General features: G+C 39.3%; 1 protein-coding gene across 2 annotated transcripts in view; it reads right to left on the minus strand.

Annotated features, from left to right (window-relative positions):
• The window catches only part of TTBK2 (tau tubulin kinase 2), a 96,512-nt gene extending 73,931 nt beyond the window's left edge, over nt 1-22,581 (minus strand). For both annotated transcript variants that reach the window (XM_054067397.1, XM_054067396.1), the window contains exon 1: nt 22,382-22,581. The gene's annotated coding sequence lies outside the window, so the exon portion shown is untranslated. The remainder of the gene's footprint in view (nt 1-22,381) is intronic.
• Between the last annotated feature and the right edge of the window lie 2,125 nt (nt 22,582-24,706).

The raw sequence follows: 24,706 nt of genomic DNA on the forward strand, positions 1-24,706 counted from the left end.
GAAGTTTAATAATCAACCGCAATCACTATTTTACTTGAAAACTGAAAGTTTTACAAACATGGTGGGGGTTAATTCAAAGAATCCTGCTTTCTTCAAGACCCCAAATAAAGTAGCAGGAGGATTCAGTCACAAATTTCAAGGCCAGAAAGCTTGAAATTAGCCCAAACTTTTACCTGATTAGGCCATATAACTTCAACCCCTTCAGTGAATTAGCACACGCTAATCCAAATGATGAAGATCATAACTCGTAACATGTTGCAGTATGTCCTTTCCCTCATAGTCAGCATAACTTGTCTTGATTCATGGTTTAAACTGTCTAAAGCATGGCTCTTACCACAGGACTTCATTACGCTTTTGGAAACCAAATTCCATTCCCACTAATTTCAGTCATTTCAGGACTTTTAAACATACAGATGCAATTTTTAACTTTCTCCAAATTAATAAATTAAGCTTTAAGCCTTCCTTCCTCTTCCATGGATCTTTTATGTGGTAATCCTTTGAAAGTCATCTCCCTGCTCCACATTCTTCTTGTGGTAAGGGCAGCAACACTGAATTGGACACCAACACTAAGTTACACTCAATCATACCGATACCTATGATGAAGAAAAGATGAATTTTTTATTTCTTTGCGATAGCAGTCTTATTTCCCTAATTCAAGTTTGAAGCTGTTTTCTACTTTTGCTAAATCACAACCTTATCATACACTTATACACCTCCATGCTTACCCTCGGGCATTGCTCCATAAATATGCTTCCCTTAAAGCCTTATTCACAATCTGATCTAGACGGGGTGGCATTGCTCTGATGTGTTCTGTAGCGACCTTTACACTGCATAACTGAAAATCTGGTTTGGTTATTAACATACTGTGTGGATAAAAATCTTTATGTTCCTTTCTTAAGAAGGGAAAACACATACCCTGGTAGGTGCAGTTTAGGTTATGATTGCCTTCTCAAAATTCATGTGGAAAAAAAAATAACATTATTGGAGAAGACTACATTTAAACAACTTTTGGACGGACATGAATAGTATTCTTTGGAGGTGGTACTCAGAACAAAATTGAAACAAACTTCTCTGAGTTTTGCAGGACTTGAATTCAGATTGTTTGGCCCATTCTAAATTCAACAGGTGAATAAAAGACTGGTAAAAGTACATACAACCCCATTTGTATTTCTGAAACACTGCCAAATGTTGCTTTCAGTGTAGCTGTTTAACAGCCTACAATGCTGTTAAACAATTTAAGAAAGCTCCAACACATTCTATGTCCCACTGAAGCAGATGAATAGTGAATGGCATACAGTTAAGGTGCAGCTTTCTGTTACTCATTCAACAGACGAATCCTTTAGCAGTGCAGTTTTATAGGTGGCAGTACAGTTATTTTCTGCCCAACAAATACTTGCTTTATCATTCTCCTAAAAAAGTAACAGCCATTTTAATTGCAATGTAACTCATAAAATTCTATATTCATTAACTTAGCAGTTTCCAGATTATCAGATCAGAAGAAATGTGTAAGGTAATAGAATTATCACAATTAAAGGCAATTAGCCCTTTGTCAAATGATTTCCAGGTGACAGGTCATGGAATAACTAAGACAACACAATGAGAACAGACTTTGTTCCGTAACATAAGCCTTTGCCTAGGAAGTGACCACAGTATAATACAAGAACAGTTAAAGGACGGCTACTGTTTATATCCAGAATGTAATATTGTATAAACATTATTTAAAACTCTTCCATCCGCTTAGCTGCTACTAGCTACATATAACCTCCACAAAAGACTTCTTTAATTTACCCCAACAAAGTATACTGAAAGATTATATGCTATTAGAAACTAACAGTGGAAAAACTTCCAGAAGAAAAAAGTCAGTTTCATAAAAGCTGATTCTAGCTTAGCAAGCAAAGACAACTGTTTTATGTAAGTTGTGTGTGCATGTATAATTTCTTTAGAGATGACCCTAAACTGAAGCCAGTCTCTGCTTACCAGCCTTTGTAGATGTTTAAATCTAGATCTAAGATTGAGAAAGCAGCACAGTCTTGGTTGAATGGAGGTACTATAAGTTTCAGGATGAAGCCAGTAAGGACAGATCACTTGTTCCACAGAAAGGGAAAATATATGTCTGTTGCCTGCCCTGTGGAATAATACCAACGTTTTCCTGTTACTAGGAGCTCTATCTGCCTGCCTTCAGTTCATTTAAGAAACTAGTAAATTAACTGGAATCTACCAAAGTCACTTTCCACTTCTGTTCTTTTGACTTTCAAGCAGAAGAAGAACTTTAAGGAACAAAGACATGCTTAACAAGGCAGTATAAAGATCAAATCAGAGCAGGAAATGTTCAAAGGTTCCGATTCCACCACATTTATCATAAAGTCCACTTTCTTAGACAGGTAAAGAAGCATGTTCAAATTGTAAATTCTAAGGCCAGAAATGTTTTACGTGTGTCTATTTGACCATCCAAACTAGAAAGCTGTCCTACACTTAAAAACCGAGCCTTTTCTAAATGCATTCATTAAAAACTGGGGTTCTGAAAATCATCATCCAGCATGTCAAGGAGGAAACTAAATTTAAGATCTTGACCTAAATTTTCAACTGTACTAGTTGGAAAGAAAATATTTTAAAAAATTAAAGACATAACCAATGCCATTTTAGGTTTTCCTATCTCAAGCTCTTGATGTCAAAATACTCATCACCACTTGCAGATCCCAGGTGTGAAAAGCTCCCAACTGTCTTGTGTGCTATTGCCAAAGAGTCTCACTTTCCTTCTGGCAACTTCTGCACTTACAGCTATGTTGTTATTACAAAAGTGAAAATATCTTCTCAGTTTGAAGACAGAGTTAAAAATATAACATTTAGTTTCAAGATAATAGTCTTATTTGAAAAACACATATTTCAAGCGACGACACTATTTCCAGTTTGCAAGAGAATTCATCGAAGTATTACAAAAATCCAAGTAAGGCAAGGTTTATTGAAGGAGCATATTATCATTTACTAAACCAGCGGATACAGGTGGCAAATCCTACAAATTTTAGGCACACAACCTCCTCTTCAAGTCCAAACTAGAATGAGAAACTTTAAAATTAAATTGATGTTACCAGCCATTGTACTGAAGTAAATTTCATTATGTTTCCTGATTAGATCAAGTGAGATAAAAGGTACTCATAGGAAGCACTTGGGTATGTGCATGACAGGCTGAAACTACAGGATTTAGACTCCTATTAGAAACACAAAATGTAATTTTTTACCCATAGAAAACCAGAAATTTTTGGTCAGGGAGAATTCGAATGAGTCATAAAACAATTCTAATTAATCCATTATATTTTTCCCATGGTACTTTTCAGATGAGTGATTTTATTTCCTAATTTGATCTGTCACACAATCGCACTACGAATTATGTCAGAATAAAAGAAAGAATGGAAGTTAGCTGTGGGGGACAGGGAAAGGCTGGACTACCGTAGTGGTTTCAACTCTAACCAGTTGAAGGTGCAGAGCCTTTAAAACTAATGAGAAAACCTAACCCTTTGGAGAGGTTAACTTCATTCCAAGCAACACTGTATAAGTCTCATTTTTTTTCCACAACTCCAAGTGACTTCCAAATCAAAGAGAAGCTTGCGAAACCTTATAAATGAACTCAAAATTAATTTTAAAACCCTAAAGGTGTCATTTGTTTATTTCTTTGTTTTTAAAAAGAGTCATATTTCTGTGTCTTAGATTCACTCTAAGTGTTGTATTTACAACAAACTTAAATGGAACCAGAAGCAGGGGGTTTTGCTGTTATAACAATTTGTTTTACCTGTCATAAAAATCTTCTTCAAAGAAACTAGCTCTCTGATCACTTACATGAAGTGAAAGATATTTTTAACCACACAAATGGAAAGTCAGTTCTGTGATTACCTAAATTACACAGAATTACTATAACTATTTTTTAAGAGCCTTGTAAAATTTTCATTGCAGAAGATTTAAGTGATAGCAAAGTGTAGTTTTGAACACTGGTACAAACACAGCTTGAAGTATTGTCAACTGATAAAGCACATCACAAAAACATGGTGAAAAAGGCCTGGAACTTTGCTAAGAACAACAGGATTAAAACAGAGGAATAATATTATTTTTTTTTAAACGTAATGTCTTTATCTTAAGGGCACAAAACACTAAATCTGTAGCAGTATCGTGATAAAGAGAGGGCACTGGTCATGCACACATAGGTATTCCATGTCCTTAAATACTTGAAGACAGTAGCTCTCCTTTTTGCCACGGTGCCAGTAACTGCTACACCAAGTGAGATGACTCAAAAAAAGACCTAGCTGACAGGAAGACGGAATCTGAGTGAGCCTACCCAGTGCAGGAGGTCTACCAAATTCTGACAGAGTTTGGCCTCCTCAGTGAGGGGAATACACAGCCATTCTGCCACACAATGTAGCAACCCCTGAAAGGGGTAAAGGAGGAAAGATGTACCATCACATTATAGTTTATGCAGGAGACACTGGTCAAGAGCACTACAGGAGTCAGGCACAAAGAGAAGACAAAAAAAACCTAAGAGACCCTATGATGACCTTCATGCCAAGCCCAACCCAGTGCTGATGTCAACAGCCCCAGCACCCGCAGGGAGGAGACAGCAACATTATGCGGGCCCTTACGAACTGCCAAATGACATGAGAGGTGGGAAATGGCTCTGTGCTTGGCTACACCAAAGGAAGGTGGCACTAAGTAGCTAAAATAAACACAGAACAAGTTATTGCTGGCAGAGCAGCCCAAGCTATTACATTATCTTCAGTTTGAGCTGGCTTCAGAGGGACTCTCAACAGCACCATGAAATCCCTCTTGTTCACAGGGTACTCTGCAATGATCACATAGGCTCAGGCAATATTGAATCTAGAAGCACAAAACCAAAGGAGATGGGTAGCTTATCTAGGACTGTCCAACCAGTCTGTACCAAATTTGTGCTGGGAACTTGCAAGGTACAGAGATTAGAGACTTGGCCAGAGCACACACTTGCTTTGTAGCCATTCTTGAAGACAGCTTCAAGCAGCAACAACTGAAACTTGAGCTCATAATTGGAAGTCTTTCAAGGTCCTAAATGGGAGACAGGTATTAAAACACTGAAACAGAACTTTGGCAAAAGCATTTAAAGTTGGGACAAATCCAAAAATACCAACTTAATTTTCAGCAGGAAAAAAAGACAGGTTAGACAATAAAAAAGTAGATAGCATGGACAGCTAATCACAAGAGCAGACAGGCTGCATTACATCAAAGATCCACCTAGTCCAATCTCCTGTCTCTGACTATTGCCAGCAACAGGAATCTAGGGAAGAATACAAGGACACAGAAAGCACATAATCACACTTTCCCAGAACATTTTCTGAGGATATAGTGAGCTGGGACACAAAATGCTTTCTGACACAAAGACGGTATTAAAGATTTTTTATCTCTGAGTTCATCAGATCTTTTCCGAATCCATGAAAGCTTTTAGCATCCATAACACTCTACTGCAAGGAAATTGTAACTTAATTCTATGTTGTGAGAAGAAGCACACCTTTGTTTCCAATTTGTTTTATGCTAGTTACATTTAAGGTTCACTAGCCCTCACACTGGAAGACCGAGGTTACAGTTGCTCCCTCTTAGTCCCACACAGGGAATACACTGCCACCATATGCCCCTTCATTTGCCTCTTCACCTGTTTGGTCTTATTACTCATTTTGATCACCACCTGTGTGCTTTTTGTACTTCTACCACACCATCTCTGAGGTGTGGAGATAAAGATTGTTATTAGGCACTGACCTGTTATTTTCAGAGAAGCCATAAGAGCCCATTCCAGAGAACTAAGCTCAGCACTGTGTAAACGTTAAAATTATTTTTTTCCTACATTAATTGCTTTAGAAACATTTTCATTTATCATTACCTCGGAGTTGCAAGGTCTTTCTCCAGCTCCTCCCTGCCCATCTTCATCTTTACTAATTTCAGTACCCTTGTATCACCAGACTTTGTAACTTCAGTATTTGCATCTTCTCTACATCATCTGTGAATACACACTACAGCACAGAGTGCTATACTTTTTAGGCTGATGACTTATCATTTATCAAGCTCAATGTTTGCATTTTTAATTCAGGTTCCATTAAAAAAATATTTTTGCACAAATTATTTACATATAGAAAATCTGACTCTTGATCTTCCATCCGGACTATCAATGGCTCTGCTTTCAAATTGGGAATTGATTACTTGGATAAATATACACAATTCTTATTTAAAAGATCATTATTCAACATAAGACATAATTCATGGTCACACTTCTTAGAGACACTGCCTGATCATATCTCCCATTTCTGCTTTATTTTGGTCTTGCAAGCCAAGCAGTCTCTCTAACATAGACCAAGGAGGAAGCAAAACATAAAATATCAATTAAGAAAGACTTGAAAGAAGGTCAAAATAAAGTTAACAAGAATGAACAGCAGGTTAGGAAAAATTCTAAGCAGAAAAAAAGCAAATAATTAAAAAAATGGTAAATTACAGCAAATACAAAAGCACAAGAGGGACAAAGCAAAATAGACTGAGGAAGAAAAATAAAATACATCTTCAGACAACAGGAAGAGAAAGCTTGCCAGAGAATATGTAGGACTAATAAATCATCAGGGTATAAGAGGGGTATTTAAAGAAGGTAAGATTGCACGAGAGAAGCAGAGAAGCTCAGTGGTTTTTTTTGCATCTGTGTTGACAGTGGAAGAAAATGAGAAAATATCGAGAAAGAAACAGGTTTTTTTTGAAACACACCAGAAAATCTGCCTTAAATTGAAGTGACTGAAGAAAAGAATAGGGAATAAATAAAACAAAAATAAAATTAATGTTACCAGTGTCAGATGATATTTAGCAATGTTTAAAATAAATTTAAGAATCAAAAAGCTAATCTGTTTATGATGGTACACAACCTCTTATTTCTACTTGCAGTGGCACATAAGGACTGGAGTGTGGCAAGTACACTGCCAATTTTCAAAAAGGGTTACATGGGATATCCAGTAAGCTTCAGACCTGGAAATCCAATATTTTTACCCAGCAAATTTGCAGAAACTTCAATGAGGAACAGAATTACTCAATGCTTGAATAGAAGTGATAATGTTGAGAAGATAACACAGGTTTTTATCAAAACAAAGTGCCATCTTCCAAATCTCTAAGTTCTTAAAAAAACCAGACACTCATATGAGTAAGAATGATCCAAATGAAGTCTATTTGGATTCCTAAAAGGTTTTTGACAAAGTTTTTTTTAAAGAAACTACATAGTCATGGCATAAGAGGACAACACCTTTACATAAAAAATAATTGGCTGTAAGCAGGAAATAGAGCGGTAGAGAGCCTTTTCACACAGTAGAAAGAGGCTACAAGTAGAATACTGCAAGGAGCAGAATACGATCATAGAATCACAGAATCATAGAATCATAGAATCACAGAATCATAGAATGGTCTGAGTTAGAAGGGCACTTAAGCATCAGCTCGTTCATTACACCCCTGCTACGGGCAGGGACACCTCCCACTTGATCAGGCAGCCCAATCTGTGCATTTCAAGGAAAACTGGGTGAAAACTTGGGTAACAAATGCTGGCTGCCAATGATAGGTGACTCATTTTTTCAAAAATCAGAAATAAAAAAAAGATGAGGGACAACTGTGAAGAGCTGCTGGGTGACTTTATGGTGCTGAACAACCAGGCAGTAAAATGATACGTGAGGTTCTGTGCAGGTAATCATAAAATCATGTACATGAGAAAAATAATCCTAACTTCTCAGTAAAAACATGAGAAACTATTAGCAATTATGAATAAGATCTTGATATTAAAATACACAGTTACAAAAGATGGCAGCTCAATGCTAAATAGCAGTCAACAAGAAAAAAAGTTAGGAACTCAAACAAAGCAGATGTCAATGTGAAGATCATGTAGATATCCGTGGTTCACTGACACCTTGAGTATCGTATGCAACACTCATCCTTCCCAGCTCAAAAAACAAAATCAGAGATACAGACTGATTTCCACATGAAGTAATGAATGGCAGTTTTTTTCAAGAGATGATGGGAAGTAGAGAGGGGTGTTTGACAGAGGTCTACATAATCATTAGGGGCATGGAGAGGTTGGCTAGGAATCAATTATTCATGATCTCATTCAATAGATGAACTAAAAAAACATCAAAAGAGGTCAGCAGGAGACAGGCTGAGAACAAACATGAGACAGGAGTTCTTCATGAACTAGTAGCTAATCTGTGCAATTTCTTTCCAATGGACATTGTGAATGATAAAGGTTTACAATGGTTCAACTACACAGAAAACTATTATGGGTTACTGAAAATACACATTAAGTATACTCCGCTCAGGAAGTCCCCTAATAGAACATAGAAAAGTATTAGAGGAAGGTGTCATATATTTTCTTTGTTATTGTACCTTTCCTTGCGCATCCACATATGACCACTGTCAAATACAGACCTTTAGTCTGCTCCAGAGTTTTACACTCATACATTAATTTTGTGAAGATGGAGAAAGGATAGAGAAATTCTTCTTCTTGTAACACCATAAATTCAAATTATCTGAACTGATGAGCTGCAACTTCAAATAAATTCTTGTGCATAATTTTTTGTCAGTAACTTAGAAAACATTCCAACTAACTGTTGTGGGAACGATGACAGAGAGCAAACCATCTCAATTCAAGTAAATTCTTTTTGCTGGCACTCCTGTGAGGTTGTTATTTTGAAATATGTATGTATATATATGAACACTTGTCTGTGAGAAACACTCAGGACCTCCAAGTACAATTTGTTCCATTATTTCAATTTCTATTTCGTATGTGCTGTCCCTTCCACTTTATGCTGTGTTTAGTCTCTAGTCACCATGTCTCTACTTGTAAGTCTTTCAATTCACATCTTTCTTATTCCCTCCAGCACCAGGCCTCTCATTAAAATGCAGATTTTCACATGCAGATTAAAAACTAATACTAATCCCCAATATTACAAGCCTGAATTCTACCTCTGATAAAGGTGAATGAAGCCATTCTGCAAGCAGCAATGAAATTATATTGATTTAATAACTTGCAGATATAGTACAGGCCTGCTACTTTCAATGACCTTCCATATTCGCTCATCTTTTTTCACTTATGATTGAAGCGGAAAACTCCTTTGTAAATTTGGTATCATCACACAATGCAACTTTGTGATCCTGTTAGCCAGTAAAATTTGAAACATAGTCCTCAGCTGAAGCATCTAAACCTATTACAATATGTATTTTTATAAATACAGAATAACAATCTTTGTAAAAATTAGTTTCTGTGTATCTCCTATAAAACATTAACTTACATAAAAAAGATGAAATGAAACATCACTTTGTGCAGTCACAGCGTAGTGTGGGATTTGAATCAATTTGAACCATTGCAGAGATCAAACCATGTATAAACAACTAAACACATCCCTGTTTTGGTGACAATTAATTAATATTCATTATGTTTAAATGGTTATGACCACATTTATATTTTTATGTAAGTATCAAATTCTTTCTCATAACACTGCTTTTACTACAATGTGTGGTAAAAATGTAAAGTTTCAAATTATACCTACTGCTATAGGAAAAAGGTTGGACTATTCAAATAATATGCTATTGCAGCAAAAGACTTTCAAACATCAAAATGTACAGTGTTATCAAAACGACTTAACATTACACAATTATACTGAAATGATATAGCTAAGCACTGCTACTTGAATTACAACAGCTCCTCTGATTAATAAAAAGAAAAACCAGAATCCATTTAGAAAGTACTTTTAAAACGTTTTCCTATTTCTGTTGCACTTGCAATTTATGCCACGATAGAGAGATTCTGAGTCAAATTTTGGCAGCAGATGCGGGTTTTTTTAAAACTTTTCTAAAACTGGAGATTGATTTCACAAAACAGACGGATATTACTAAGAGTCCATAGAAGCAGATAATCTTTTGCTAATTCTATTCTACCAACGGAACTGTAGAAAAATATCCCCAGTTCTTTTAATTTTCAGAGCAGCCTGCCACAGGATCCCACCCATTCATTCTCTGAATATGCCAAAGTCTGCTTCTATCAAGTCTAATGTCTCTATTCTGCTTCTCAGTTTCCTCACTTGCTTTGGTCTTAACCCCATTGTCTCACAATCACTGCAGCTAAGGCTGCCATCAGCCTTCACACGTGTGATCAGTTCTTCTAACCTCAAGACTACCTTTCTCTTAACAAACCTCATGCAGGCACACGGGGTCACATTTTTAACAATGAAAATTCACAGAATGCATTTTAACTCACTTTCATCTAATAATTGGTTGCTACCTCTGGCAGCAGCAAAACATAAGACAGTGATTTTCATATAGGCAACAGGACAAAAATTCTAGGCTGCTAGACATCTGAGCATCAAGAGAAGCAAGGGTATGGAGCCACAACAACTGTGATTTTTGTACCTACTTTAGGTTACTTCAGAGAACTCTTAATAATGTGTTTCATCTAGAAAAAAAATGTAAAAAAATCTGTCACGAACAGCCATAAATAATTGCTGCAAAACAACTGGGAAGACATATGACTGTCCTTCGACAAACAACTTACAATGTAAAACCGATGAAAAAGGGGACAAGATTTCCTATAATTCTGTTGCCACATGAGATAATATTCACACCTCAATACTCTTTTCACCTTCCTAAATGGTTTTGGTTGGATATTCCTCAGCATAATTTCATAATGAATCTCTGAATTTTAGGTAAATGCTAATCTTTGCTATCTTTCCCACAGGAAACACATCAAACAGGCAAATCTCGATTACATGCAATACCATGCAGGCTTTTTTGTTCCATTCTTACCACTGGATTAAGACTTTTTGTTTTCCTAATTACATTCAGCACATATACACCTATTTTTGGTCTGGCACTACCTGCATACAAAAAAAGAATGATACAAACATTTCTACATCATTTGTTAGGGAAGTGATCACACACTTTTGCTGACATAGAAATTCCTCCCCCAAGAGGGCTGAGCTTTTACCACATTATTAAATATTTAAAACCCTGCAAGACCCTACAGCATATGGGGACAAAAAGCAGAGTAAAAGCATGCTTTTTAATCCATTTGTTTGTCATTATCAGTTGTCAAGACTGACAAAAGGACAACCTGTTCCTGGAAAGCTTGTTGAGCTGAGGTAGCTGGCGATAGGAATAACAGGAGAAGATATCTAAATCTCAGTTGTTGTTACTACTTCCTCATAATTGCTAACGAGACCACTAAAGCTTCTGCTCTGTATCAAGACCCTGATGTGTATATGCATCAAAGCAAAAACTGACGCAGGGAATTAGAAATGTAGCATTCTTTGTAATACTGCTATACTAACACACTTTGTAATAAAGAATATTAGATAACATACTATATGTATATATACACACACACTCTAGGTCCAAACCAAAAAACCCTGAGACTAACCCTATAGCTCAGGAACCAAGAATAGCAGGAGAGAGGTGAAGAGATGTTTATACAACATGTTCTAATCCATTACAGTGAACCATGGCTCAACTTGATCACTTCACTCAGTACGAGTGGATGCACATTGAAATACAGAGGATTTCTTACCCTCAGTTGGAAAATGTTGGTTTGCAAGAGTGAACAGCGAGTTAACACCAAGTTTCTTGTGAAACTGAAAAAATCCATGACGGAAAGTTTTCAGCTATTGACTGAAGCTTACAATGAAGATGTCCCAAATATCAAGTTCGTGCTCAAAAGAATCCATTTTGTGTTGGTAGAAGTGAAAGCAGAAACAAGAGATCTTCAACAGTCTTTCAGAAAATCAGCTGCAGAATTGCCTTGAACATCAGCAGCACCATACAAAGCTGTGTGTCAACTCAGAAGGGAACTATTTTGAAGGTGATGATAGTTGATTTTCCTAATTTGTTAAATAAAAAGAGTTTCAGGCACAGTCTCTGGGGTTTTGGGGCCAGACCTCATATATGTACACGTGTGTGTGTGTATATATATATATATATATATATATACACACACACACAGAGACATACCACACTTATATGTGACTTCACATTATATATATAAACACATGTTTACATAATATATATGTAAATAATGTAAACTACATGCACTATTATATATTTTATGGGAATAAAAAACTTAACTGTATAAATGCAGATTCATGTTTCTAACCATAGCTGCTTACATAAAAAGGCAGCAAATTTAGCAACATAGCTACACATAGATGCAAATGAATATGCCCTAGTGATTAGTAAATAGGGTATGATATTCATAGTAGTTAATTATTGAAATAAGGGGAATTTATGTTTAATAATTAAAATGGTGCTATCACTAATCATCTTTAAGGCACATGAGAAATAAATCAGTGATGTGGGGAAGCACACAGAACACATGAGTAAGCGAGACACAGAAGAAAAAATAGAGCCAATATCTGTAATAGGCTGGAAATTGTCTATAGATGTTACTGTTATTTTCCAGGTTCATCCTTGGAGGCTGTTTTATGGAATTCTCTTGAGGCCACAATTGAGCCTACAAAACATGTGGGGTTTGGAAAACTGTTTAGCTAGTCAGATAATGGTGATTTTGCCCTTTATATGCTGCCTGAAAGTTCACTGTGGAGCACAGTGATTGCTGTGGTACTTTACAGAAGTGCATTAGAAAAGTTTACCTCTCTTGCTCGAAGATGGTATAAATACTTTAGGTGTAATTTGGGTGGCAAGGAATCTGCATCTGATGATGAGTTTTAGCATGACTGGGGCTCTTGAATAGCTAGGAACTGTGGTTCTGGGAAAAAAAGTCTTTCACGGTAGAGTTTTCTTCCAGTAGTAACTGCATAAAGATTTTCTGTGTAAGCCCGAGGATATAATGACATGTGAAAACGAGATGCTACAGCCAGCAGCAGTCTTCCTTTCGTGAAGAGGTAACTCCATTCTCTGCGGGTGCTGGGGTGGCTCTTGTGAACCCGCTGCCCGCCCCGCTGCCAGGCCGGGTCAGCACCTGGGTCAGCACCCTGGCCAGCGCCCCGGCGACTGGATGGGCCAGAGAGCAGCGGGGCGGGGAGGCACCTCCTCCTCCAACAGCCGCGTGATACCATCACAGGCAGCTTAAGGAGAACGCATTTGAAGAACTATTCTTTTAATAGGAGTTCTCAAGATTTACGAATTGCCAATGCCTGTGAAGTGCTACAGACTAGGGGAAGAACGGCTAGAAAGCTACCTGGAAGAGAAGGACTTGGAGGTGTTGGCGGAAAGCCGACTGAACATGAGCCAGCAGCGTGCCCAGGTGGCCAAGGCAGCCAATGGCATCTTGGCTTGTATCAGAAACGGCGTGACCAGCAGGTCCAGGGAGGTTATTCCGCCCCTGTACTCGACACTGGTGAGGCTGCACCTCAAATACTGTGTTCAATTCCAGGCCCCTTGCTACAAGAAGGATGTTGAGGCTCTGGAGCGTGTCCAGAGACAAGCAACAAAGCTGGGGAAGGGGATGGAGAACAAGTCTTGTGAGGAGCAGCTGAAGAAATTGGGGTTGTTTAGCCTTGAGAAGAGGATGCTGAGGAGAGACCTTATCATTGCCTGCAACTGCCTGAAAGGAGGTTGTGGAGAGGACTGTGCTTGCCTCTTCTCCCAAGTGACAGGTGACAGGACAAGGGGGAACGGCCTCAAGCTGCATGAGGAGAGGTTCAGACTAGACAGCAGGAAAATATTTTTCAGAGAAAGGGTCATCAGGCACTGGCAGAGGCTGCCCAGGGAGGTGCTTGAGTCACCAGCCTTGGAGGTATTTAAAAGATGGGTAGACAAGATACTCAAGGACATGGTTTAGCGGCAGATAGGAACGGCTGGACTCAATCATCTAAGAGGTCTTTTCCAACCTAGTGATTCTATGATTCTATGCAGATTCCAACAGATACCTGAAACACAGAAAACTCCAGAAGACAGTTAACATTAGTCTTTGAAAAGTATAAATAACAGTACTTTGGTAACCGCAGGCCATCAGTTTGACATAAATTCCAGGCAAAATACAGGATCTGAGGAAGATGACATAATTACTGCCATTCAACTGAAGCTCCCTTTGAACTCAATTTTTACAATGCCATTATAAGTTTGGCCTATAAAGGTAATGCTGTTATGGCACTTCTACTTCTGTAAGACACCTAAGGCTTTACCACACAGCAAAATCTATTTTTAAGGAACTAAAATGGCAGAAAATCTATAGATCACACATTAAATAATAGGTCCTAAAAGCAAACTCTAAGTTAACTGAACTAATATTTCTCTAATTAGTCCCATAAGAATCAGTTCCTGGCTTTACATTTTTTACTAACAGCTTAGGGGGGAAAAAAATATGAATTTTGTAGGATACCAAGATCAGGAAGTGGTACAGAGCAAACTGAAGCAACTGTTTAATAGACAGCAATCAAACTACACATGTTTCAGCTTGGGTAAAAGAGGACACTGTACATCAAGGAGCAAAGAAAAAATGGAAGCATCACCTAATAATACAGATAATCATTCACTCTTGATAAATCCATCTGCTGCAGTGTTAAGGCTGTGACACATGAATGAGTAGGCAAGTAAATACTAAGGAAGATCATAATACCTCTCTACTTGCTCGCCATAGGATTGCTGCTGGAATATCATATCCAGTTCTGGTGCTCACATTCCAGTAAAAGATTTTTTAAAAACAAAAGGATGCAGAAAATCAAATTATCAAAATATTGGAAAATGTATATTGAGTGTCAAAATTATGAAGTTTCAGTCCCTTCAGATTATCCAATAAAATTGCTTTAGTCTAATAAGTTACAAGAGATCTCCATTGTGACATACAAAAATCACACAAGTAAAAGGTTGAACCTTTAGATTACTTACTTACATGAAAAGATCTCCAAGGTCTTTAATTTTAGTCAATGAAGATATTCTATTAGAATACTTCATCAGTTATTTCAGTGAATTCTTCATTACTGACAATTCTTAAAAGACCGGGGAATGATTTTCTAATTTACATGCTCTTATCCTGCTAGTGTCAGCATACTTTATTCCAAGATGTCCTAGGGAAGCTGGTGCTATGCACAGTTACCCTCAATAATCACAACAGTTCCCCTGGTCTTAAAGCAGTCAGGCTGAGATACGTGATGAGGTTTTTTGCCTTTGAAAATTAACTACAGAGGTATGTTTCATTATGAAAATATAATTATTCCAGGCAAACGTAGTATGCTGAGACTGCCCTAAGTCCACAATAGTACATTTGAACAGTCAAGGATCAGTTGAAACAATGAAGCATGATAGAATGGTGAGGCACGAGGATCAGTCAGTTTATGTATTATAATACACGGATCAAGAGACTCTCAAAGTTTCACAACTTTCTTACACATCAAAACAGCTAACAGTGCAAGTTCAGATTTTACCTATCTGCCAAACAAGCACAAAACTATTCCCAAGAACACAACAGAAAAGGTTCCCAAAAACCATTACAGCCTTTCCTTTCATCCATACTTAAATTGGTATTATGTGTTTTAAGAAACATTGCCTGTGTGTGAGTAAAGACATCCGATATCAAATCTTGCAGATTAAAGCTTGGGCTTTAAAAATAATCCCATTTGTACTGTTGAACTATAAGATGCCATATTAAGATATTTTAAATGTGCAAACACTTTATCTATACAAAGAAAATGTCTAAAACTATAATAAATTTTACTCCAGATTGACTGAACACAGATTTCATTTTGTAGATATGAAAACAGTAACATATGACACTGTAATGCAAAAGTGTAATATAGCTAAAGTAATAACAGTATTCTATAGGCTCTTGAAATTACTTAAAATAATTACAATTATAATAACACAAGTTACAAGCTATTTTTTTCTTTTAAATACACCAACAGTCATTAAATGTGCTTTAAAGATATTCAATTCTAAACTGTGGTGAGATACTTCTTCATTTTGAAATTCTTATTTAAACAATAATGAATTTCTACTCTATAAGAGAACATGGTGGATATGCAATCATATGGCAAGCAGCGTTATGAGATTTCTACTGAGAAACAGGAAACACAATGATATGGGTGAAATCTGTGTACATTCTTTTTTTTATTAATACTAGGAACTGGAATAGTAATAATACAGGCAGTAAATGAGAATATAGTTATTACTACTCTTAAGATCAAGCTTCCAGCTTCTACCTCTTTCAGAGCAAGGAATGTAAGAGCGCGTTATATATCAACACCAAACACGAGTGGGCCTGCTCATACTGCAGGCCCTGGTCCTGATTCAGATTATAAATAAAAAATTTTACTCTAGGAAAAAAACCCAAACATTTCAGGGAGCCGTGACATGTCAATATGGGTCCTTGCAATAGAACCGATATATTATCTACCAACTCCAACACGCCAAACAAAGCACAGCTGCTCCCTGGTTACAGAGGGAGATCACGGAAAAATTGGCTCATCAAAAAAAGTCTACACCAGTCTGTGAAGATATATACAGAAGCACAGCCACATGATTGAAGTATCCTTGACTCAAAACTAATGAAATACTTAAGAATAATATGGACAACAGGCAGAAACGACCAGCCTGAATTTAGCATCTGGCCCAAATTTCCTTCTAATCAACAGGGAAGGGAGTGCAACATCACCTCAAAGCAACCTTTCACTTAAAATGTTCCTCTGTCTCTTGCCTCCTTCCTGCGCTGCCAACTGATCAGCTATAGACCTAGCAGCTGAGCACTCAGGCTAAGGTAATAGAAAGGAACTGGTTGTGACTACTATCTCAGCTAGACATCCACGGTGAAGTTGCATGTAACAGCATGACCTAGCAAGAGTTATAAACCTATCTCAGCAAAAGAGCAATACAAACAAATGTCTCCTAACAATCATTCTCAGTCAAGTTAGCGAATTGAACCAGCGCAGCTCAGAGATCAATGTGCACTACAAAAGGCACAGGCAGAAGACAGCATCCTCCACTCATAAACAGCAGCCAGCTGTTAGACTGGTTCAATAATAACATCCTATTTCATCTGCAGGAGCTAATATGTGAAAAATATGATTATGTGTATGTATACCTATAAATAAATGACAATCAGCACCAGACAGTCAATAATGGAGCCTCCTTCCTGCAAGCATCTGTTTTACTATGGGAGGCTCATGGATTGCTCCTTAGCCTCAGCATCGATTTCTTAGTTCTTGCCTAGGCAAGACAACAACTGCCTGCTTTAGCTAGCACATTTCTCCCACAAGACCAGTAAATACTTTCTTCACACTGATTTACCTTGTGATTCTTTCATTATTCTTCTCCATCCAGATGAACCATTTAACAGGTTTCCCCACAGAAAAAAACCCCATCTTGCTCAAAACTGTAAAACTATATTGTCACCCAAATCATCACGATTATCACAATAATCCCTAGAGCTTTACAAAATAGAGAGAAATGTCATGTAGAAAAAGAACTGTGATCCAATATCAATTCTTCTCCTCCAACTCTCAGAGTGTGGTATGCAGATTTATTCTAGGCTGACTCTTACTTATGCAATTACACTCTGATTTTACAGACTACAGGAAATGGAAAATTGAAGTGTCACATATGAAGGCAGGGCATTCAACGAAACTCGAGAGGTAGCACAGTCTTTCCTTTTCTAATGCAATTTAAATCACCTGATATTGCCCATTCTGGATCCATTTAACTCAGGGTGCTGACAAATGGAAAGACAGGAAAATAATGAATTATTTCAAGACAGTGAATAACTCAACACAACATTATTTAAAACAGTAACAGTACAAATACGATCTAAAATGTCACCAGTTTGATGTTGAAAAGGAGCATGCTCTATTTATAGGTCACACTTTTTTTTTTTTTTTAAATACTGCAACACTGTGAAGCTAAACAGACTTACTTAATTTGCTTAGAATCAGCACTGCTCGCCTAGAGTGGCATTTGAAGCATTACTGTAGTGGTAAACTTAACAGCTGCAACAAGGCACATCCTGCTGATACACCACACAATAAAGCAATCTCATTCTTACTACATTGCTAAGAATGTCGAATGTCGTAATAAGTAAATACTGCTTAAGCCCTCAGAAAATGTTAATACCCTGAGAGACTGCATGACAGAAGCAACAAAAATTATCTGAGAACTATCTGGGAAGCAGCAGAGAGCAGAATGACCCCCCTCTCTCACAATCAATAAGCAGTTGCTGACTGGAGACGATTCCCACACACTGAAAAGATGCTAACTCTATATGGCAAGATCTTTCCTAACTATGGATGAGTCCAGGGAGAACAAGCCCATTAACACAGGATACATTTTTTTTGTAACTTCACTTGTGAGAGAAGTGCATTAAAAAAACATAATAACATGCTTTCCAGTTAAACAGAATGGGAGGAAACCAACCCTGATCATCTGGGTTTGTCCCGGTTTGCTCCAGACAGTAACCTGTCCCTGCAACAAGTAACAAATCCCTTTGCAACACCCATAAATAAAAAAAGAGCCTCATATTAAAAAGACTTCACGGCTTTTACGAGCTCTCAAAGCAAGTTCAGCATATTTTACCCTTTCTACACATATTAGACAGCTTTGTATTGGAAAAAATTACTTTCCTCATCAATACCATCAGTGACCTGGCTAACTTCATCCATGAAAACCCAGCCAGTCTTCAAATCTCCCAGCCACTCAGAAGATTCTCCCGTGCCCAAATGCAAGGCTAAGCAACATACACACGTTTCTCTAAAGGGAAGAATTACCAGATGGAGTCCCTCCTCAGTGCAAATAACCTGTCTTTAATAACTGAATAACCTCTTCAGAGACAAAGCAACAGCATGAAATAGCATTTGAGCAATACTTTTCACAGAAAACCAACTGTGTAGTATAAGACCACAGAAAAACATGCCTGAACATAACAATGAACATATTTTTTTAATTCTTAACAAGATACAGTTTTGTTAAAAATACTAAAGACTTCTTCAGCTTCCCAGTTTGCTTTCCTTCCTCCCTCCTCTCAAATTCAATCATTCCCTTCTTCCCAAAAAAATTCCTCAATGTTTTCACAGATTTGTCTCCATGAATTGAAAAGTAAGTTTGAAGAATAAGTTATTGAAAGTCCAGACTTGCACAACATCTCAAAAATGGGAAAAAGATACTCAACCAATCCAAGAAGTGAAGAGTCAAAAGTTCAGATTTTATTAGTTTAATTTTCCACTACTTAGGTTTCAAGATTAGTGACCTATAAGCTAATACAGAAAAAAAAAAAGACTATAATTTGAACTACCAAGAATGGCACCTCAATTTCATAAGCAGCTTAAAAAAATCTGAGCTACCAGATACCCTCAAAAGCACGCTACTTAACAACTGGCACCTAAGAGGGAAAAAACCCGAAAAGAATCCAACTCTACAACTTAAAATATATCTAAAAAAGTTGTAAAGGATAAGTAAATGATTGGGTGGTATTTGGGAAGAAGTAATTCTGAAAGAACACAGAAGATACAGTTACTAAAATCCAGATTACAGACTATTCTATCCAACAGATAGAGGGAAGCTAATTTTTATTCTACTACTGTGTGACGCAGAATACAGTACAACCACTAAGGCACTCAGTGCATGAAAAGCAGAAAAATAAAATTGCTCTATTTAGTTGTACTCTCTCTCCCTGCTGAAATAATTTTTATTTCCTCTTCTTAAAGTCAACATGTTTCACTCCCATTTAAGTAGCTTAGATACGAAACTGTTAAACAAAAGAAAAACAAATAGAAGTTTAAGCATTTGAATAAGTTTCTTTCACCCCAGGAATGGACAAGAAATCAAGTTGATACTACACAATTTGTAAACACAACATGATTTGTAGCTCTTGATTCCTTAATGCACACCTTGCACTCAGTCAACTTTGCACATTTTATTTCTTGCCCACCATCACTTTAACAACTGGCCCATCAAACGGATCTGCCAGACCCATGGCACAACACAAGTGCCCTGTGAGATCAATCAAATGAAACTCAGGTTTCTTGCCACGAGGAGAGTGCTTTAACTCTTACAATGAGGGAGGAAGGACAGTGGCTGGTCCACGTACAACAACGCATCCCTATGAGATCACTATGAATCCTGGTGTCTTGCACGGAAAAGGCAGCTGTTTCTCCTCCCCTCTAGCCAAACACAAAGGCTTTGTGTTGCGCTTCCCCATAGCAGGAGGAAGAGACAAGGCAGCACACAGGAATACACAGAAACTGTCCATCTCCTGTTGTAGTGTATCAATTGATTCCCACTAAATAAACAAGTACTTAGTTAACACAGAAAGCACAGAAGTATATTAATATATCATATAGTGCAACTTTGCAGGCCAAGCAAATGTTTAACCTTCTGTACACTTATATCTAGAACTACATGCTGAACATTCAGAAATTCATTTCAAACCGGGAAAACTCCATTCATCTCTCTCTTTCGTCATATTTAAAAATCTTTCTTGACTTAATCACATTGGGAAAAAATCTGGAATTTGAGGTAGCAGAGCCGGCAACACACAGCAGCAAGACAGTGACTATGCTAAACACAATCAACATCAGAATCTTCCAGTTGCTCAATTTGCTCTTCTTATTCTAACCCCATCAATTCAAAACCAGGAAGTTTAAAATTATGCAGAACTTCAAGAGCATAAACGTTCATCAGAGCAGAACAAAGTATTTCTCAGAGATAACTGATTCCAACTTCATATTTTTTAAACTATAATATCTTGATGCACTACTTTCAAAACAACTTTTGAACAATGAATATACATACTACTGTAGTCAAACTTTTGTCAAGCCAAACAAATGTTAATAACCATACTTCTGGTTTAACAAGTTAAAAAAGTTGTAGTACTTTATTAAATGCAATTTTGCACTGTAAAACAAAGGAATCATGCTCGATAAAGTATTCCGTGCAATTTCACACAGAATAAAAATGTTGGATATCTTAGTACCATGAGTTTGTATCATTAAGATGCCCCAAAAAATTCAAAATCAGACAAGAATAAAAAATAAGCTCTAATCTTTTGTTTCCCCAGACACCACAGCTAAAATGAACTAACATACCTAGAAGCATAGCATGTGTTCATCAAAGGCATAGCATTAACTACACAGAATACATAAAAATTCTACTCATTTTTTCCAGAGCCACAAGACGGAAACTAATCACTCCCTTCAAGGCTAACATGATTTTAAAATCTGAGAATCACAGAATAGTTTGGGTTGGAAGGGTCCTCAAAGCCCATCCAGTTCCAACCCCCCTGCCGTGGGCAGGGACACCTCCCACCAGACCAGGCTGCCCAAGGCCCCATCCAGCCTGGCCTTGAACACTTCCAGGGGTGGGGCATCCACAGCTTCCCTGGACAACGTGTGCCAGTGCCTCACCACCCTCATCCTGAAGAAAATTACTGTGTTTTGGGTTCAGGCTTGCAACCTTCCTGTCAATGCAGCTTACTAACGGTGAACATCTAAGCTGAAATTCAACTGGTTCTGCACATGGAGTCTAATTAAGAAAGCCAGTACACTTACAACTCATTTTCTGTAGTCCTTCCCAATTTAATTATAAATACAGCAGAAGGTTTTTCAAAGGCTGTGCTATAGACAGGGATCTGTCCTTTGTGTCCACCTCCCCCCTCTAGGATAATCATAGCATCATAGGATAGTTTGGGTCAGAAGGGACCTTAAAGATCATCCAGCTCCAACCCCCCTGCCATGATGTGTTATCCCACCAGAACAGGCTGCGGGATAACACATTAATATTTCCACATCCATCCCTGTCCACCCTAGTGTCGTTCCCAGTTGCCCCGGCTCCCAGCAGAGGTTAGAAACCTCCTGCTGATCTTTGTCCTCTCCACTTTCACTCCGGAGCCACAACAGAAGCACAAGGACGCAGCTGCACGTCCGGAGATCACGAGGAGGAACGAGCCGTTTCCCCAATTTCTATTTTTGTTTGTTTTAAAGCTAAAAGCATGGATAACGACGCTCTCCCCATCCCTTCCACGCGCCGTTGATGTGTTTACTATCCCCATCCTGCGGCCTAGCCCGGCGGAGCCTTATTCGGGGATCGATGCAACCGGCCGCTAAATGGCTCCGGCAGTTTAAATGGACACAGGACGGACGGACAGAGGGACGGACAGACAGACAGACTCCCCATCCACGCCCGCACCCGCCCCGCGCCCGCCACGACCCGCAGCCATTCGCATAAAAGCAGGGACCGGCTTTATCGCACACCCCCCCTCCCCACACACGCACACGCACACACTCCCCGAACGAGTCCAAACGCCCGCAGCGCAGCGGGTAGGAGGCAGCGGGAGAGCCTCCTGCCCCTTAAATCCCGTCCCAGCGGGGCAGCGGGGTAACCTGGGCTCCCGCGGGAGGCTCCCCCCCCGCCCCCCGGGATGGCGGCGGCCGCTCACCTGGGCCGGGCGTTGCGCTGGGGGGGGGCGGGGGCAGCGCGGGGTCCTAGCGCGGCGCCCCCCGGCCCGGCCTCCGCCCCATGGCGCGCGCCGCCGTCTCTATGGCGACTGCGGAGGCTGCGCGCTCACCGCGGGGCGGTGCGAAGGGGTTAAACCCGCCGCCATCCCTGCGGCAGCCCCGCCGCTGCCTCCTCCTTCTTCTCCTCCTCCCTTCGCCCCCCTTTTCCCACCCCCGGCTGTCTCCTCCGGAGCGCCGCCCGCATCCCGCTGGCCGCGCGGCCATTGGGCGGCGGCGGAGGATGCTCGCGGGGACATTGGGTGGCGGCGCCGTCACTTAAAGCGGCGGCGGGGAGGGAGGAGAGCGCGGCGGTGCGGGGCCGCGGACACTGCCCGCCCCGCGCCGGGGGGGCTGCGAGCCCTGTGCCGCATCCCGGGGGCTCCTCGCTCGCCGGTGGGTGCCGGTGTCCCCGCAGCTGACGGGGCGAGTTTGTAGGTCACAGCCTCAACCCAGAGGCTGGAAGCGCGGATGTGCTGCTGGCAGCAGCTTGTGTGAAGTGAGAAAACGCGCCGGAGTCGTCCCCTCTTTTATTTCCCCGCTGGCAGGAAGATGCGGTGGTGATAGTGTGAATAGAATCATGGAATAATAGAATCATAGAATGGTCTGAGTTGGAACGGGCCTCAAAGATCATCCACTTCCAACCCCACTGCCATGGGCAGGGACACGTCCCACCAGACCGGGCTGCCCGAGGCCCCATCCAACGTGGCCTTGAACACCTCCAGGGATGGGGCATCCACAGCTTCCCTGGGCAACCTGGGCCAGTGTCTCACCACTATCTTCAAGAAGAAATTCTTCTTTATCTAAGCCTTTTCTTCGTTCATCGCAAAGAGATCGCAGTAGAAGAGTAAGGTTAGGAAACAGTATCTCCTACTGCCACTTTATGAGTAGGAAGATCATAGAATCAGAGAATAGTTTGGGTTGGAAGGGACCTTAAAGATCATCCAGTTCCAACCCCCTTGCAATAGGCAGGGACATCCCACTAGATCAGGCTGCCCAAGGCCCCATCCAACCTGGCCTTGAACACCTTCGGGGATGGGGTTTCACATTTATCATTTACCCAGCAAAGACATCCGTGAACCTAACCCAACAGTGAGCACAAACACTTGTGACTTGCTCAGCATCAGCTTTAGCCAGATACTTCTTCATTCACAAAGTGAACCAGCTCAAGCAGTGGGCCACCAGTCTTGGAGGCGTGGACTGGTGATCAGCATAGATGTCTCTATCTATAGAGAATGTGTGTGTTTGATGTGTCCTAACTAACAATTGAAGCAGTTAATAACAAAGCTGATATTACAAAGAAATATTTGTTTCGTGAAAGGAAACGAACCAGCCTTGATTGAAATAGGTGGGGCAGGTTTCTTTTTTTTCTTTTTCTTTTTTTCCAATAATGCATCTTTTCCCCAACTGCGAAATGGAGTTGTGAGTTCTGCTTACCTTTGATATTCTTACTATTTTATTACCTTTGACATCTACAGTTTCTCAGATGGAAAATAATCTGTTGGAGCTATGTATTCTTCCAAACCTGTCTTGAAGGCATTGCAAAGGTGACAATTATTCTAGGATAGGCCTGCTTCTTATACCTACTCTTCTTACGCACTAAACAAATAACTTTTCCCATTCACTTTAAAGTAGACAGTACTTTTCCCTCAAATGATATTTGAGAGTAGTTGAACGCCCTAAGCACCTCTTATTTTAAGCAACACCAACAAAGCTTGTGTGCTAGGTGTAATAGAGAGCTCATGAATATGAATCCGTCTGTGAGTACTTTATTGTTCCCCAAATAATTGATGTATTGCCTGAGGTACACAGTTCTTCAGGAAAATTTTCTGGTTCCATTAAAGAGAATGGAAAAAGGTCTTAACAGACTTGTTTATCTGGCTTGTCTGTTTACCGGTTTAGCATTGCTAACCCAAGGAGCATAGTTTCTCTCTTTCCTTTGTAACTTTGCAAATTAAATCATCATTTAATATAACCACCTTGTCAGGCACAATATCATGGAAATCAGATAATAAGCACATGTTTTCTTAGCATACTTTAAGTCAGCATGTACACTGCAGTCTTTAAAAGACCGGATAGCCTTTCCCATCATCATCAGTTAGCTTTAAAGTTATACTAATCTGTTAGTTTTCAAATTATCACAGACTCTTCATTTGACTTGAATGGGTCAAATAAAACTTGAGCCAGGGAAAAGAAATATACTAAAACCAGCTCTTCTCAAAAGGAAAATCTGTTTCCACTTAAGTGCAGCAGGTCTTTAAAGAAAAGAT

This window comes from Cuculus canorus, chromosome 5 (genome assembly GCF_017976375.1).
Source record: "Cuculus canorus isolate bCucCan1 chromosome 5, bCucCan1.pri, whole genome shotgun sequence".
In the NCBI taxonomy this organism is placed as follows: Eukaryota; Metazoa; Chordata; class Aves; order Cuculiformes; family Cuculidae; genus Cuculus; species Cuculus canorus.